At 48.4% G+C, this 18,633-nt stretch overlaps 4 non-coding genes and 2 pseudogenes across 4 annotated transcripts; all 6 read right to left on the reverse strand.

Moving 5' to 3' along the window:
• Positions 1-5,943: 5,943 nt before the first annotated feature.
• On the reverse strand, positions 5,944-6,134 carry LOC141215185 (U2 spliceosomal RNA). The gene has a single exon (XR_012284304.1). It is a non-coding gene; the product is annotated as a U2 spliceosomal RNA (small nuclear RNA).
• Positions 6,135-7,249: 1,115 nt separating this feature from the next.
• Positions 7,250-7,443, reverse strand: LOC141215113 (U2 spliceosomal RNA). Its single transcript, XR_012284258.1, has one exon. It is a non-coding gene; the product is annotated as a U2 spliceosomal RNA (small nuclear RNA).
• Positions 7,444-13,007: 5,564 nt separating this feature from the next.
• LOC141215149 (U2 spliceosomal RNA) lies at positions 13,008-13,085 on the reverse strand (annotated as a pseudogene).
• Positions 13,086-14,200: 1,115 nt separating this feature from the next.
• LOC141215143 (U2 spliceosomal RNA) lies at positions 14,201-14,385 on the reverse strand. Its single transcript, XR_012284284.1, has one exon. It is a non-coding gene; the product is annotated as a U2 spliceosomal RNA (small nuclear RNA).
• Positions 14,386-15,179: 794 nt separating this feature from the next.
• On the reverse strand, positions 15,180-15,271 carry LOC141215166 (U2 spliceosomal RNA; annotated as a pseudogene).
• Positions 15,272-16,386: 1,115 nt separating this feature from the next.
• LOC141215108 (U2 spliceosomal RNA) lies at positions 16,387-16,579 on the reverse strand. Its single transcript, XR_012284253.1, has one exon. It is a non-coding gene; the product is annotated as a U2 spliceosomal RNA (small nuclear RNA).
• Positions 16,580-18,633: the final 2,054 nt, after the last annotated feature.

Below are 18,633 nucleotides of genomic sequence, written 5' to 3' on the forward strand. Positions count from 1 at the left end.
TGTTCCACCGTTTCCTCGTCTTGGCATCCGGTTCTTGGGCAGATGGCAGACCTCACAAATCCTCTTCTGTATTGGAATGCCCGGCAAGGAAGACAGCGGTGCATGCAACTCCAAGCCAGATCTCTCTGTTCATTAAAAAGATAAAAAACGTTAATCATTTTCCAGATAGACATAGATTTGTCATCATCATATCTGTCAACATTACATATTTCCTCACTTTTACGTATTTCTTTAATTAGTTTCTTACTATTTCTTAATTCCTCTATTTTCTTAGTCCCTAAATTAAAATCAGACACTATTTTCCTTAAAATCTCATAATGCGTCGACAAATTAAAAGCATGGGGCACAGATATATTAACTTCATACCATCCAAACTTTCTCATAAAAAATCCTGTATTAAAACGCATAAAAAAGGACCAATAGTGATTCTTAAAAAGGGCATTAAAACAGTAAACGAACAGATGGATTAAAAGAAACCTATTAAAATCTGGAAAATCTTTACCACCTTTTACTTTTGATTTCATCACGATTTCTCTTTTCAGCTTTTCCATTTTTGAGTTCCAAAAGAAGGTAAAACAGGTTTTGGTTATCTTTTTTAAAACATTAACAGGCGGGGGGAAAACCATGCTAAGATACAATAAAAGAGGTAAAATCACCATCTTTAAAACCAATACTTTACCCTCCATTGTAAGTCTCCTCATGTTCCACATACATATTTTCATATTTACTTTCTGTGTAACTGTTTCCCAACTATTATAACCATCATTATTTTCAGTGAATGATATACCTAAAATGGAAATGGATTCGGAGACATTAATTGGTACATCACGTAAAATCATCCCCCCAACACTTAAAATGTTACACTTATTAAAATTGATTTTAAAACCAGAAGCTAGACAAAAGGATTGCACTTGATGGAGAGTGGCCGTAAGTGATGGTGCATCTGTACACAAGACCGCCACGTCATCCATGTAGCCTACAACCTTGGCCTCCAAACCACCGCTTCCAGGCAGAGGGACACCGCATATCTGTTTATTTTGGCGTATTGCACATAACATTGGTTCCAGTGCACAGATAAACAGTAGGGGGGACAGAGGGCATCCCTGTTTCACCCCTGACCGTAAAAATACCTCTTGTGTCTTAAAACCATTCACTAAAATCTTACTTGTACAATCCTTGTAAAATGCTTTAAGCGATAGTGAAAACCCTTCTGGTATGCCCATTTTCTCTAAAACTTTAAAAAGATAAAAGTGTGAGACACGGTCAAATGCTTTTTCAAAATCAATAGATAAAATCGCCATTTTCCCCTTTCTGTCTTTTACATCCTCAATACAGTCTTTCACTAAATTCAGATTGTCCCATATACTGCGCCCCGGCACCCCACACACTTGATTAGAATGAATAACTTTGCTGATGACTTCTTTTAGACGATTTGCACAAATTTTAGCCATTATTTTATAGTCACAATTTAAAAGTGTTATTGGTCTCCAGTTTTCTAATTTTGATTTATCGCCTTTTTTGTATAGGAGGGAGACTTCACCTTTCTTCCAGGAATTTAATAAAACCTTATTATTAAAAACCTCAGTAAACAAATAAAACAAATCATCTTTTAAAATATCATAAAAACATACATAAAATTCTATTGGGATGCCATCAGGACCAGGGACCTTTCCAGTTTTAAAACTTTTAATAGTTTTTAACACTTCTTGTTCCGTTAAAACTTGGGATAAAAACTCTTGGGATGCGGGATCTAAAACAGCTGTTAGTCCTTGCAGCGAATCATCCATTAATTTATTATCTATATTTTTTCCATTAAAAAGATTAGAAAAAAAAACCTCAACTTTACCCAGCATATTTTTTATATTATTCTCACCATCTATATGGTCAATTATCACTTTTTCTTTTTTATTTTTCCTAAAAAAATATCTGGAACACTTTTCATTTTCTTCTATATGTTGTACTCTAGAACGAAAAATTATCTCTTTTCCTTTTTGTTCTAGCCATTTTGAAATCTCTTCTTTTAAGTTTGAAATATCAACTTGTACATCTATCCCATTGTCTCTGAGCTTAAATAATGTTTGTAGGCGGGTATTTAAAATTCTATATTCTTCATATTTTTCTTTGGCTCTACATATACTCTTTTTAATAAAAAAGTCTTTTATTTTTACTTTCATTCTATCCCACCATACACTCATAGTCTCATTTGTTTTTTTCCCTTTTCTACATTTCCTATAAAACTCAATAAAATCTGATAAAATCTGCGGGTCGGTTAAAAGGGATACGTTCATTTTCCAGCTTTTCTTACCACATTTTTTGTTGTCATTTACTTTTATGGTAAAGGATAAAAGTTTATGGTCTGAAAATATATTAGTTAAAACTTCACATTTGGCAGGTATTGTTTTATCTGAACCAAAAATAAAATCAATCCTAGAGCTACAATTAGCATTGCTCCAAGTGAAACCGGCGTCCTCTGGGCTGTCACTATGACACTCTTTATATATGTCTATCAATTTAGCATCTTTGACTATATCATGTAGCATACCTGAGGTTTTATCGTAGTTCCTGCTTACAGAGCTGGAGCGCCGGTTTTCACCTTTTAAAACACAATTAAAATCCCCTGCTAAGATAAAAGGTTCAGAGTTATTAATAAATAATGGTAAAAGATCAAGCATTTCGGCTCTTTCATTTTTTTCTGGGGATCCATAAAAATTTAAAAACTGCCATCTAATACCATCAATAAAAGCTTTTACTAATAAAATACGACCTGGTAAAATTTCCTGAATAAAATCAATTAAAACGTTCCCTTTAAAAAGTATGGCTACACCCGCTGATCCTGCAGCATTCGATCCGGACCAGACAGATGGCCCACACTTCCACTCATCTTTATATTTTTGATATGACATTTCATGTGGGATATTACATTCTTGCAGAAAAAATACAGATGCAGTAAAACACGTAAAAAAATTAAAAAGAGCAGTTCTTCTCGTGTTAGATTTTATGCCTCTCACGTTGAGGGAAATACCTTTCAGTTCAGCCATCATTAGAAAATGTAGAAATTTTACTTAGGTAACTAAGAGCAACGCATTTACCTGTCCGATGAACCTGATCAGACCACTGGGCTTGCGCCTCCCTCCTCATCTGATAGTATCGTCACGAGAGTCTCCGTGGAGGAGGAAAGATTACCACATTTATATAAACCCGACGCTACACTGGCATAGCTCGGAGGGCTGGCTGGCAGAACCCGCTGGGTCTCCATTGGCTGGCCATGCAGTTCCTCATCAGGTGGGTCCCCGAGGGGTTCCGCCGCCCCTGTTTGACCTGTAGAAGGTCGTCCTATAGGAGGAGGTTGCGCACAAGGCAGAGCCTCTGACTCTTCAGAGGCAGCAAGATCCCGGTCCCCACCTGTAGCAGCGGAGACCGAAACCCCTGAGGGTCCAGCGTCCACGTCCCCTTCTGGAGAAGTGTCCATCTGTTCACCTCCTGCTGCCTCCTCCGAACCACCCTTTTTCTTTTTCTTAGGACCCACCTTTATCCACTCAGCGCCCTCAGCACTAGGAGACCCAGACTGGGCATGGGCTTCTGTGTCGGCCTTTTGCCTGTCCCTTTTGACCTTACCAGTAGTGCCCTTCTGCTCCTTCTCAGCCCTCCTTTTGGACTCCCGCAGGTCCTGCAGCCAGGTTTTGGGATTTGGTATTTTACCTGTCATAGACTCTGGAGACACTTCACTATTTGGTACGCCCTTATTGTCTCCAGAGGCTCCAGGTTGTTGTTCCTCCTCCTGAGGGGTGGTCTGATCTTTTGGTCCTTGGTCGGACGTCTTGGACTTCCTCTTTTGCTCATCTTCCCGAAATCTGTGAGGGCAAGAAAAATAAAAGTGACCTGGAGTCTGGCAAAAACTGCATTTCTTTTCCTTAGGGCATTCTTTTGTCTCATGTTCTTCACTAGCACAATTTCTACATGATACATGACAGTTTTCTTTTGAATGACCATAGCGCCCACAATTTCTGCAATATACTGGCATCCCAGAAAAGAAGAAATCCCCATTTGTTTGCCCAATTTTGAAATGGGCAGGGGGGAGCCGTATACCACCTGGTGTATTTGGATCTCTTGTACACTTCACAAGGAATTTCCACTTAGATGTCCATATGTTATATTCGTTTAATATCTTCCCAATACATTTAACACTTTTAAAATAAATTGCTAGAAATGACATTACTTCTGGAGCAGAAACAAAGGGCGAAAATATTTTTACAATAACCAGTCTTACCTCATCCAGGACGTGCTCAACAATTTGTATCCCTTTCAAAACAGGACTATTTTCAACTTTTTTTAACTTTTCTAGTACATCTCTAAAAATACCTTCTCCGGTGAATGTGATGTCATAGTCACCTCTTCTGGGATAATCCTGGATGGAGAGAATTTCATTCCTTTGTACGCCAAGAAGGTTACTGAGCACGTCCTGGACTACATACCCTAATTTCCTCATATCCGAGCCACCCGCCGTGAAGTGAACTCGGATAGAGTTTTTTAGCCTCGCATAAAGAGGCACGAGGTTAGGGTCAACCTCCATGGAAAAACGCAACAAGGTTGCAAATTGCAGCCGCTTGCAATCTGCGCTCCCAGTGTTCTTGCAGCGAAAAACACCTGGAAGCTGGGGGATCGCAACTCGTTACCCTGGGACTAAGCCCTCTCCCTAATAGCAGCAAGCAGGTTAAGTCCACCAAAGTGGACGATCCTGCCAGGCCAAGGAGAGGGGTACCCGAGTGCCCTTCAACCACAATCTCCTGCAATAAAGCACTTGATCTTAGCCAAAAGGCCGAGAAGCGATAACCAGAATTGGTTTCAAACTACGGAGCCACCCAAGGATCCTGAAAAGTCCATTTGTGGAGATGAGCTCCTGGACTCCCGTTAAGAAGACATGTTGTCAACCTCTAGATCCCTTACATGCCTGCACTTTTCGGCTTGCTGCTGCTGCAATCCACGCGTTTTAGATCTGCATAACTCCACCTCTTTAAACACAGCACCTTCACCCCCTGCTGTTCCCACCCGCCTCAACACCGTTGGAAGGGAGGAGAACCAATTAAGGCGGGGGGTGGGGTGGAACAAGCAGCTGTCTACCCTTAGCAGGAGGGCTCCTGATTACATACCTCTCCTGCTGCTGCTGCTGCTGGCTGTCCAGCAGCAGACTGAAGGTGGCTGCTGCTGTGCACAGGTATATAAAGGCTCAGAGCCTATTATGACACGCGCAGCCAGCGTTCCATTGCCACATTCGATCTACTGCAGGCAGGATACCTGGCTGGCTGAATGTCGCTGAGAAGCTCACAGAGACCGCCATAAGCAACAGTTTAACAGAATGCCACAGACTAATCAACCAAACTTTTTGGGTTGGGTTCTCTTTTATAGTCTGCAGGCATTAAATGAAAGAAGTCAGTGTTCCAGCAGAAGGAGACAACGTTTCAGAAAAGGCATTGTAGCAAACCAAAAAAGAAATTTTAAGCGCAGCAGAGTAACCAGCGCACATACCTGTTAGCTCAAGTGAGTTTAAAAGGCTGCTGTTGATAACAAGGGCATTTGCTAAATAGATGGTGTGTGTGCAACAATATACTGAAAGGTCAATTATATTGTGCAGCTTATCTCACCACCTGTAGTTATTTAGGTGAAAGCTCCAAAATGCTTGCCTAATATGTCTGTTTATCCAAAAGGAAGTAAAAAGGGAGAGCTAGAAAGATAGCATTGCATCACATTACATGGCAATGCAATGCACAGTTGCTGAAGTTGAACCAAAATGAGCTTGTAATCTGGCTTCTGCAACTTTGAACATGAAAAATCCAATGAGGAGAAGAAAAGCAAAGCCAAAGAGTCCATCCCAAAATCTAACAAACAAGCAAAATGAACAAAAAACATTGAATTCAATTCTTTCTGATTTTAGAAACTGCATTAAAGAAGGGGTGCACCGGTCCTGGAGATACTGCAATACCAGGTCAATGCGTGGAGTGGACAGAGCAAGCTCTTTTTCCATCTCCCTGTTCTAAAAATCCATTTAATATATGGTCCCCAGATAGGGGACGTATCAGATATTAAACTGATAAGAACAGATACTACACTTGATCTTAGCCAAAAGGCCGAGAAGCGATAACCAGAATTGGTTTCAAACTACGGAGCCACCCAAGGATCCTGAAAAGTCCATTTGTGGAGATGAGCTCCTGGACTCCCGTTAAGAAGACATGTTGTCAACCTCTAGATCCCTTACATGCCTGCACTTTTCGGCTTGCTGCTGCTGCAATCCACGCGTTTTAGATCTGCATAACTCCACCTCTTTAAACACAGCACCTTCACCCCCTGCTGTTCCCACCCGCCTCAACACCGTTGGAAGGGAGGAGAACCAATTAAGGCGGGGGGTGGGGTGGAACGAGCAGCTGTCTACCCTTAGCAGGAGGGCTCCTGATTACATACCTCTCCTGCTGCTGCTGCTGCTGGCTGTCCAGCAGCAGACTGAAGGTGGCTGCTGCTGTGCACAGGTATATAAAGGCTCAGAGCCTATTATGACACGCGCAGCCAGCGTTCCATTGCCACATTCCATCTACTGCAGGCAGGATACCTGGCTGGCTGAATGTCGCTGAGAAGCTCACAGAGACCGCCATAAGCAACAGTTTAACAGAATGCCACAGACTAATCAACCAAACTTTTTGGGTTGGGTTCTCTTTTATAGTCTGCAGGCATTAAATGAAAGAAGTCAGTGTTCCAGCAGAAGGAGACAACGTTTCAGAAAAGGCATTGTAGCAAACCAAAAAAGAAATTTTAAGCGCAGCAGAGTAACCAGCGCACATACCTGTTAGCTCAGGTGAGTTTAAAAGGCTGCTGTTGATAACAAGGGCATTTGCTAAATAGATGGTGTGTGTGCAACAATATACTGAAAGGTCAATTATATTGTGCAGCTTATCTCACCACCTGTAGTTATTTAGGTGAAAGCTCCAAAATGCTTGCCTAATATGTCTGTTTATCCAAAAGGAAGTAAAAAGGGAGAGCTAGAAAGATAGCATTGCATCACATTACATGGCAATGCAATGCACAGTTGCTGAAGTTGAACCAAAATGAGCTTGTAATCTGGCTTCTGCAACTTTGAACATGAAAAATCCAATGAGGAGAAGAAAAGCAAAGCCAAAGAGTCCATCCCAAAATCCGACAAACAAGCAAAATGAACAAAAAACATTGAATTCAATTCTTTCTGATTTTAGAAACTGCATTAAAGAAGGGGTGCACCGGTCCTGGAGATACTGCAATACCAGGTCAATGCGTGGAGTGGACAGAGCAAGCTCTTTTTCCATCTCCCTGTTCTAAAAATCCATTTAATATATGGTCCCCAGATAGGGGACGTATCAGATATTAAACTGATAAGAACAGATTTTTTTGATTGAATATATCTTTTATTAGCACAAAAAATAAGTTAACAGACAGTGTACAGTGCCGCAGCCCAGTACACACAGAATTCTACATCATATTTACATAGCATGAGGATACGACGCACTAACTAGACACATCACACCCCTATGCTACACAAAACACTCAATCTGAAAGAAAAAGCATGTCAATCAATACAGTACGACGAACCGTGATAAGGGATGGGGATTGGGAAAAAGGGGATGGGGAGGGGAAAATCACAGGCCCGAAGCTTTATTGAAAGACAAGACACATAAGGGGAGAGGGGGAGGAGGGGTTTAGTCCTCGTCCTCGTCCTCCGGACCGTCCATGATGGAATAGTCTCTGAGCAGGCTGTGGATCAGCCTGCGGCAGTCCTGGATGGACATCCTCTCCCTCCTCAAGATGAGCCGGTTCCTGGCGACCCAAACGGCATCCTTGAAGCAGTTCATAAGGCGCCAAGCCTCCTGGATGGCTCCGACGGTATGAACCCCAGGGAAGAGTCCGTAAAGCACAGAATGGTGCGATAGGCTCGCCCTGGGGACAGAGTTCCTCAGGTCGTCCTCAAGTGCAGTCAATAGGCGCTGTGCAAATCCGCAGTCCCAAAAAGTGTGCAAAGATGTTTCCTCCACGAAGGGGCACCTTGGGCAGTACCGGGTCTTGCACAGGTTCCGGGCATGCATGAATGACCGGACGGGCAGTCCGCCCTGAATCGTCATCCACGACAAGTCCTTGTGCCCGTTGGTCAGCCTGTCAGACGACACATTTGTCCACACAGTCTCCAGCGTGTCCTGGTGAAGTCCTGTGATGTTCTCCACGTCATCCTTGGCTCTGATTAGCTTGTGGATAGTTTTGGGCTTCCACAAGTCGGGCTTGAGTCCCTCCAGTTGATGCTCCCCCACAAATCGAACGACGTCTCCGTAGAACCATGGCGTCGTCCAGTTGTAGGGGAAGGAGCTGTCCCACTTGTCCCAGCCGAGTCGCCTCCAAAGAGGAAGCAGGAAGAAGCGAGACATGGACCTGCCCGCGGAGCCATTCTTGACTTGCAAAGTCCGGCGGACACAATCACACACAAAAGAGGATCGCAGGAGGGTGGGGATATCTGGAACGCCCTTCCCACCCTTGCGAGGCTCCTTGTACATGACGGCCCGCCTGACTCTGTCCATCTTGGATCCCCAGACAAAGTGAAACACTGTCCTGGTAATGGCCCTGCACACAGTGACGTGTGGGGGCCAGGCCTGCGCCGTGTACTGCAAGACGGGCAGGACCTCATTACGCAGGATGAGTGCCTTACCCTCACAAGTGAGGTGTCTGAGGCTCCAGAGTCCGATCCGTTGCTTCACCTTGGCCAAGCGTTCTTGCCAGGACTTGAGGGCCGCTCCTTCCTTCCCGAACCAGACTCCCAGCACCTTGAGGAAATCCGGTTGAATGTTGAAGGGGAAGGGGGCGGAGGAGGCCGGCTGCCAATCCCCGAAGAGCATGGCTTCCGACTTCCTGCAGTTGACTTTGGCCCCTGAAGCCCGGCCGAACCTCTCACACGTCTGGACGAGGGCGTCGACTGAACCACGATCAGCGCAGAAGACGGTGACGTCGTCCATGTAGAGCGAGCACTTGACCTCGTGTCGTCCCGGACCCGGTGCGGTGATCCCTCTGATCTCTCCATTCTGCCGGATAGCCTCTGCGAAGAGTTCTAAAACACAAACAAAAAGAAGAGGTGATAGAGGGCAGCCTTGTCTGACCCCAGAGAGGACAGGGAAGGGGTCAGTCTTCCAGCCGTTCACCAACACCGAGCTGTGGATATCAAAATACATCAGACGGACATACGAACAAAACATGTTACCCAAACCTAACCGGTGCAGAGCTCGGCCCATGAACTCGTGGGAAACCCGGTCGAAGGCCTTCTCCTGATCCAAGGAGACCAGGGCCGCGTGTGCGCGGCGGACCTTGATGTACTCGACCGTGTCCCGCACGAGAGCGAGGCTGTCTGCGATGCGACGTCCAGGGATGCCGCAGGTCTGGTCCGGGTGGATGATCCGTCCGATGACCGTCTTAAGTCGTGTCGCCATCGTCTTGGCCAGGATCTTGTAGTCCACGTTGAGCAGAGTGATGGGACGCCAATTCCTCAGGTCGCACCTCTCTCCCTTCCGCTTGTACAGGATCGTGACCATTCCTTCCCTCAAAGATGGAGGCATTCTACCCTCCACCACCATCTCCTCGTACAGGTCCAACAGGTCCGGACAGATGAGGTCTCCCAGCGCTACATAGAGCTCCGCTGGAAGACCATCACTGCCCGGGGTCCTGCCGGTCCTAAAGGATTTAGCGGCAGAGAGCAATTCGCCCACCATCAGAGGTTTGTCCAAGGCTGCCGTGCCTGCAGGATCAAGATGGTTAGTGATACCTGACAGGAACTTATCAGCAGCGTCGGGGTCGGTAGTCTTGTGGGAGTAGAGTTCGCTGTAGAAGTCGCTGACGACCCTCATCACGTCCTCCTTCCCACGTCGCATGTTTCCGCTCTCGTCTCGCAGCTCGTTCAGGGGCGTGTGACCGGCATGAAGTTTCCTGAAAAAGAATGAGTTACATTTCTCACCCTTCTCCAGATTCTCCACTTTGGAACGGAAGATGATTCGCTTGGACTCCTCCTCAAAGTGCCTTTTCAGGCTCTTCTTGGTCTCCTCCAGCTCCTCCCTCACGTCCCAGCCGCAGTGAAGAAGGTCCTGCAGCGACCGCAGCTCGCGCTGCAGCCCTCTGAAGTCCCTCCTCTTCTCACACGCCTGTTGTCGACCCTTGGCCTGAAAGAAACAGCGAAACTCAAGTTTAACATATTCCCACCAATCAGAGACTGTTTGGAAGCTACCCTTGTAGGACTGCCACATTGCGTAGGCTGCTCTCAGCTCCTCCACGACTTCATCCTGAGCCAGCAGAGCACAATTCAGCTTCCAGGAGCCGGGGCCGGACGGAAAACCGTCGCCGAGGACACCTTGTAAGTGAATGGCTCTGTGGTCGGAGAAGAAGCAGGAGACCATCGAGTGCCTACTCTGCCTGACTGCCCGAGAGGTGAACACAAAGTCAATCCTGGAGCGGAGTGAGCCATCGGGTCGGCTCCACGAATAGTTCGTGGAGCCTCTCCCCATGGAGCCCACCACGTCCTGAAGAGAGGCCTCGGTTACCATCTCGATGAGCAGCTTGGACGTGATGTCCAACTTGGCAGATGTGCCAGAACTACGACCGTCCTCCTCGATGGGGCAGTTGAAATCCCCGGCCATCACTAAGGTCCTGGTGGTGGCAAGCTGAAGCCGCAGGGTCTGGAAAAGCTCCAAACGCTCATTCTTCAGTGGGGACGCATACACGTTGATGAACCTGACAGGTTCTCCCGCCCAGTTGCCATCTACAACAAGAGCCCTGCCGCAGATGAGCTCCTGGACGGACTCAAGCGTGAATGCGCCCCCCCTGATCAGAATTGCGACCCCCGCAGACTTGCAGTCACCCCCACCGGACCAGTAGGATGGACCGTGGGACCACTCCCTGGCCAGATGTTTGAAGGACCTAGAGGAGGGAAGGGAACATTCCTGCAACATATAAACATCACACAACTGGGAAGTAAGGAAGGCATAAATAGTCTGACGTCTGAACTTGTCCTTGATGCTCCTGACATTAATGGAAAATAAGTTAATATTAGCCATCATGTAGGGAAAAAAGAAAAAGTTAGCGCAGGCAATACACCTTAGTTACCACTCCGGTCGGGTGGTCCCTCGTCGGTGTTGACTGCTGGTGACGGGATCACCAGCAGGCCCTCTTCCTCCATCTGGTCAAGCAGCGCGGCCTCGATCTCGGCGACCACCAGTTCCTCCTCTTCTGGCTCGGCCACCAGGGTCTCAACCATGTGCTCCATCTCTTCTGGCTCAGGGAGGGTATCCTCCTTTTCGCCTACGAAATCCAGAATCTTCTTTTTGGAGGATTCAGTAGCAGGGCTGTCCTCCACCTTCCTCTTTCCCCGGGTTGGAACTGGGGAGACAAGAAGGGGAAAATCCTCCTCGGAATAGATAGCGGCGGGTGGAGGAAAGGTTAATTCCACCGCTACCATGGTCTGGGGAGGGAGAGTGGCTGCCGGGGCAGGGGAAAGGACACCTGCTGAGGAGTAGGGGAAGGAGGAAGAGGAAGTGGAATCCTCAGCAGGGGTGGCCGGGGTGGGGGGGGATTGGACGGGGGTGGCAGGGGGAGGGATCGAGAGAGGGGTGACAGAACTCTTACCCTCCTTTGACTTTTTCTTCTGCTTCGGAGCTGCTGGGACCGTCGCTGGGGCTTTGGCCACCGACTCCTTGACCGCTTTGGCCTTGGTCGTCTCGGCCTTGGCCGCTGGGGCCTTGGTCGTCGCGTCCTTGACCTTCACAGGCCTGGTCGTCGGGGCCTTGTCCTCCGTAGCTGGGGTCGTCGCAACCACCGATGCCCAGGATCTCTCACGCCTGGGGCAATCCTTGTACAGATGAGCCGCCAGCCCACACAGGTTGCAGGACGTCTTCTTCGGGCAGTCCTTCGAGCTGTGTCCCGTCACTCGACAAATCCTGCAGGCATCCTCCTTGCAGTCCTTCATCTCGTGGCCGTTCTTGCCGCATCTCCTGCAGTTCCGCGGCATGTCCGGGTAATAGATGAGGCCGTAGGAGTTGCCCAGGGAGAATGTCGGGGGCAGGTGCCGAAGTCCGTCTGAGTACGCCAGGTCCCTGTGAAGTCTAACGGTCACCGACCACTTACCTGTCCAGAAGCCGAGTCCATTCAGGATGTGAGAGGGTTCCTTCACAACCAAACAGAAGCGTCTCAGGAAGGTACAGATGTCTTGGCCTGGGGTGTGCGGGTTGCGCATGGAGACCGTGATCCTCCTTTCATCCCTCTGGATAGGGCAGCTACCTGTAAAGGCAGAGAAAGAATTATCCGGTCCTTTTGCGCTTACCATTTCCCAGAACCTCCTGCAGGTGTTCACAGTGGCGAAGGTGACGAAGAAGATCCCCGTCAAGAAGGTCTGGATGCTGAGGGTGTCCGACCTGGAGAAGCCTCGATCCAGCATCATCTTCTGGCAGAACACGTCCGAGGACATGTCCGGCACCCTCCCATCCACTTCCTTCAGCTTCAGGGCCACCGTCTGCCGCATCCATGGCTCCAGGGCTGGAGCTTCGTGGCGGGGCTTCTGGGGTCCCTTCTGCTGGCCAGTCGTGGAGGCAGAGTCCTTGGGGTCAGAATCGGCTCCTGGCTGGGCCCTCCTGGCTGTCCCCAGCTCCAGGCTCTTCTTTTCGGCCTTCCTCGCAGCGCTTGCCATGGCTTTCCTCCTGCAGTTACTTCTTGGAGCTGGATCTGGAACTCTTCCCGGAATGGGTGGAGCTATGCAGATTCTTCTCCCGTCGTGTTCTGGACAAATTCCCCGAAAGGTCTTTGTCTCGATGATTTTCTTCCTCGAAGATTCCACAGGACAGCCCGATTCTTCTCCGAGTCTTCGTCTTCTTCTGGATTCTTTAGAGCTTCTTCCTCCCACCGATATCCGCCTTCGTTCTCCGATGTCAGCTGGGCTCCGAAGCTCTTCTCCTTCCGAGTTCGATCGCTCTCGTCAAGTGTAGATCGTAGCTCTTGTGTTTTTAAAAGAACAGATACTACACTTGATCTTAGCCAAAAGGCCGAGAAGCGATAACCAGAATTGGTTTCAAACTACGGAGCCACCCAAGGATCCTGAAAAGTCCATTTGTGGAGATGAGCTCCTGGACTCCCGTTAAGAAGACATGTTGTCAACCTCTAGATCCCTTACATGCCTGCACTTTTCGGCTTGCTGCTGCTGCAATCCACGCATTTTAGATCTGCATAACTCCACCTCTTTAAACACAGCACCTTCACCCCCTGCTGTTCCCACCCGCCTCAACACCGTTGGAAGGGAGGAGAACCAATTAAGGCGGGGGGTGGGGTGGAACGAGCAGCTGTCTACCCTTAGCAGGAGGGCTCCTGATTACATACCTCTCCTGCTGCTGCTGCTGCTGGCTGTCCAGCAGCAGACTGAAGGTGGCTGCTGCTGTGCACAGGTATATAAAGGCTCAGAGCCTATTATGACACGCGCAGCCAGCGTTCCATTGCCACATTCCATCTACTGCAGGCAGGATACCTGGCTGGCTGAATGTCGCTGAGAAGCTCACAGAGACCGCCATAAGCAACAGTTTAACAGAATGCCACAGACTAATCAACCAAACTTTTTGGGTTGGGTTCTCTTTTATAGTCTGCAGGCATTAAATGAAAGAAGTCAGTGTTCCAGCAGAAGGAGACAACGTTTCAGAAAAGGCATTGTAGCAAACCAAAAAAGAAATTTTAAGCGCAGCAGAGTAACCAGCGCACATACCTGTTAGCTCAGGTGAGTTTAAAAGGCTGCTGTTGATAACAAGGGCATTTGCTAAATAGATGGTGTGTGTGCAACAATATACTGAAAGGTCAATTATATTGTGCAGCTTATCTCACCACCTGTAGTTATTTAGGTGAAAGCTCCAAAATGCTTGCCTAATATGTCTGTTTATCCAAAAGGAAGTAAAAAGGGAGAGCTAGAAAGATAGCATTGCATCACATTACATGGCAATGCAATGCACAGTTGCTGAAGTTGAACCAAAATGAGCTTGTAATCTGGCTTCTGCAACTTTGAACATGAAAAATCCAATGAGGAGAAGAAAAGCAAAGCCAAAGAGTCCATCCCAAAATCCGACAAACAAGCAAAATGAACAAAAAACATTGAATTCAATTCTTTCTGATTTTAGAAACTGCATTAAAGAAGGGGTGCACCGGTCCTGGAAATACTGCAATACCAGGTCAATGCGTGGAGTGGACAGAGCAAGCTCTTTTTCCATCTCCCTGTTCTAAAAATCCATTTAATATATGGTCCCCAGATAGGGGACGTATCAGATATTAAACTGATAAGAACAGATTTTTTTTTTTTTTTTTTATCGAAAGCCCGAATTCGTGTACAAAACCCGAGTGCGCTTAAAAAAGTGACAAATGCCACAAAAAAAGTGCACTAGGATGCTGGTCTTCTTGAAACCCTCTCCAAAAGGAGAAGGGTCCCCCAAACCATTCCCCGTCCCTCCGAGCCATAAGGCCACAGCGAGGAACAGGGACAAAAAGCCACCTCCAGCCGAAGCCAGAGGCGACCCAATCTTACCCCCAGCACCTGCCCGAGTTCTCACCCGAGCAAGGCACTGGGAGCCAAAGACTGTGCTCCCCTCCCGGAAGAGGGGAGCCAACAACGCTCTCCTCCCGAAAGAGGAGAGCCAGGGGGGTTCAGGGGGGAGCGGAACCTGATGGCCACACACTCCCCCCCTAGACCTGCCAAGAGAGGAACCCGTAAGGGAACCGCATCCCGACAAAATCCTAGTAGGACGTGACACACGTGAATAAGTGGACACACAGTGACAAAGAAATTAAATAAATAGTGAAGGTTTCACAGTATAATACTGCCCGGACCTTCGACCGGGAATTGAAAAATTCCCCATCCTAAGGCCAGAAGGCCCGGAATAAGGGTGTGTGCAAAGAAAGAAAATTTGAAGTGCTTGTGCAAATGTGCCATAAACTCAAGTGGGGTTCCCAATCCCAGTGAGTTAAGGCACCCCAGGGTCACCACTCCTGGGGCACTTCACACTTCGGGCTTTCGATCTTCCCCGGCCCAATGGCGTCGATCCTGGGGGGCCATGCTTTCCACCAGATGACTATATTAGCCACCTGGCGTACTAACAAGCGCCTAAACCCCAGTGTGCATAATGTATCAATCTACTAGGGCGGCCAACATCCAAAACCGCCTTTTCGAAAGATACTACACTTGATCTTAGCCAAAAGGCCGAGAAGCGATAACCAGAATTGGTTTCAAACTACGGAGCCACCCAAGGATCCTGAAAAGTCCATTTGTGGAGATGAGCTCCTGGACTCCCGTTAAGAAGACATGTTGTCAACCTCTAGATCCCTTACATGCCTGCACTTTTCGGCTTGCTGCTGCTGCAATCCACGCGTTTTAGATCTGCATAACTCCACCTCTTTAAACACAGCACCTTCACCCCCTGCTGTTCCCACCCGCCTCAACACCGTTGGAAGGGAGGAGAACCAATTAAGGCGGGGGGTGGGGTGGAACGAGCAGCTGTCTACCCTTAGCAGGAGGGCTCCTGATTACATACCTCTCCTGCTGCTGCTGCTGCTGGCTGTCCAGCAGCAGACTGAAGGTGGCTGCTGCTGTGCACAGGTATATAAAGGCTCAGAGCCTATTATGACACGCGCAGCCAGCGTTCCATTGCCACATTCCATCTACTGCAGGCAGGATACCTGGCTGGCTGAATGTCGCTGAGAAGCTCACAGAGACCGCCATAAGCAACAGTTTAACAGAATGCCACAGACTAATCAACCAAACTTTTTGGGTTGGGTTCTCTTTTATAGTCTGCAGGCATTAAATGAAAGAAGTCAGTGTTCCAGCAGAAGGAGACAACGTTTCAGAAAAGGCATTGTAGCAAACCAAAAAAGAAATTTTAAGCGCAGCAGAGTAACCAGCGCACATACCTGTTAGCTCAGGTGAGTTTAAAAGGCTGCTGTTGATAACAAGGGCATTTGCTAAATAGATGGTGTGTGTGCAACAATATACTGAAAGGTCAATTATATTGTGCAGCTTATCTCACCACCTGTAGTTATTTAGGTGAAAGCTCCAAAATGCTTGCCTAATATGTCTGTTTATCCAAAAGGAAGTAAAAAGGGAGAGCTAGAAAGATAGCATTGCATCACATTACATGGCAATGCAATGCACAGTTGCTGAAGTTGAACCAAAATGAGCTTGTAATCTGGCTTCTGCAACTTTGAACATGAAAAATCCAATGAGGAGAAGAAAAGCAAAGCCAAAGAGTCCATCCCAAAATCCGACAAACAAGCAAAATGAACAAAAAACATTGAATTCAATTCTTTCTGATTTTAGAAACTGCATTAAAGAAGGGGTGCACCGGTCCTGGAGATACTGCAATACCAGGTCAATGCGTGGAGTGGACAGAGCAAGCTCTTTTTCCATCTCCCTGTTCTAAAAATCCATTTAATATATGGTCCCCAGATAGGGGACGTATCAGATATTAAACTGATAAGAACAGATTTTTTGATTGAATATATCTTTTATTAGCACAAAAAATAAGTTAACAGACAGTGTACAGTGCCCAGTACACACAGAATTCTACATCATATTTACATAGCATGAGGATACGACGCACTAACTAGACACATCACACCCCTATGCTACACAAAACACTCAATCTGAAAGAAAAAGCATGTCAATCAATACAGTACGACGAGCCGTGATAAGGGATGGGGATTGGGAAAAAGGGGATGGGGAGGGGAAAATCACAGGCCCGAAGCTTTATTGAAAGACAAGACACATAAGGGGAGAGGGGGAGGAGGGGTTTAGTCCTCGTCCTCGTCCTCCGGACCGTCCATGATGGAATAGTCTCTGAGCAGGCTGTGGATCAGCCTGCGGCAGTCCTGGATGGACATCCTCTCCCTCCTCAAGATGAGCCGGTTCCTGGCGACCCAAACGGCATCCTTGAAGCAGTTCATAAGGCGCCAAGCCTCCTGGATGGCTCCGACGGTATGAACCCCAGGGAAGAGTCCGTAAAGCACAGAATGGTGCGATAGGCTCGCCCTGGGGACAGAGTTCCTCAGGTCGTCCTCAAGTGCAGTCAATAGGCGCTGTGCAAATCCGCAGTCCCAAAAAGTGTGCAAAGATGTTTCCTCCACGAAGGGGCACCTTGGGCAGTACCGGGTCTTGCACAGGTTCCGGGCATGCATGAATGACCGGACGGGCAGTCCGCCCTGAATCGCCATCCACGACAAGTCCTTGTGCCCGTTGGTCAGCCTGTCAGACGACACATTTGTCCACACAGTCTCCAGCGTGTCCTGGTGAAGTCCTGTGATGTTCTCCACGTCATCCTTGGCTCTGATTAGCTTGTGGATAGTTTTGGGCTTCCACAAGTCGGGCTTGAGTCCCTCCAGTTGATGCTCCCCCACAAATCGAACGACGTCTCCGTAGAACCATGGCGTCGTCCAGTTGTAGGGGAAGGAGCTGTCCCACTTGTCCCAGCCGAGTCGCCTCCAAAGAGGAAGCAGGAAGAAGCGAGACATGGACCTGCCCGCGGAGCCATTCTTGACTTGCAAAGTCCGGCGGACACAATCACACACAAAAGAGGATCGCAGGAGGGTGGGGATATCTGGAACGCCCTTCCCACCCTTGCGAGGCTCCTTGTACATGACGGCCCGCCTGACTCTGTCCATCTTGGATCCCCAGACAAAGTGAAACACTGTCCTGGTAATGGCCCTGCACACAGTGACGTGTGGGGGCCAGGCCTGCGCCGTGTACTGCAAGACGGGCAGGACCTCATTACGCAGGACGAGTGCCTTACCCTCACAAGTGAGGTGTCTGAGGCTCCAGAGTCCGATCCGTTGCTTCACCTTGGCCAAGCGTTCTTGCCAGGACTTGAGGGCCGCTCCTTCCTTCCTTCCCGAACCAGACTCCCAGCACCTTGAGGAAATCCGGTTGAATGTTGAAGGGGAAGGGGGCGGAGGAGGCCGGCTGCCAATCCCCGAAGAGCATGGCTTCCGACTTCCTGCAGTTGACTTTGGCCCCTGAAGCCCGGCCGAACCTCTCACACGTCTGGACGAGGGCGTCGACTGAACCACGATCAGCGCAGAAGACGGTGACGTCGTCCATGTAGAGCGAGCACTTGACCTCGTGTCGTCCCGGACCCGGTGCGGTGATCCCTCTGATCTCTCCATTCTGCCGGATAGCCTCTGCGAAGAGTTCTATAACACAAACAAAAAGAAGAGGTGATAGAGGGCAGCCTTGTCTGACCCCAGAGAGGACAGGGAAGGGGTCAGTCTTCCAGCCGTTCACCAACACCGAGCTGTGGATATCAAAATACATCAGACGGACATACGAACAAAACATGTTACCCAAACCTAACCGGTGCAGAGCTCGGCCCATGAACTCGTGGGAAACCCGGTCGAAGGCCTTCTCCTGATCCAAGGAGACCAGGGCCGCGTGTGCGCGGCGGACCTTGATGTACTCGACCGTGTCCCGCACGAGAGCGAGGCTGTCTGCGATGCGACGTCCAGGGATGCCGCAGGTCTGGTCCGGGTGGATGATCCGTCCGATGACCGTCTTAAGTCGTGTCGCCATCGTCTTGGCCAGGATCT

The sequence above is a fragment of the Phyllobates terribilis genome, unplaced genomic scaffold (genome assembly GCF_046119375.1).
Source record: "Phyllobates terribilis strain yellow unplaced genomic scaffold, ASM4611937v1 Scaffold_230__1_contigs__length_3167835, whole genome shotgun sequence".
Lineage (NCBI taxonomy): Eukaryota > Metazoa > Chordata > Amphibia > Anura > Dendrobatidae > Phyllobates > Phyllobates terribilis.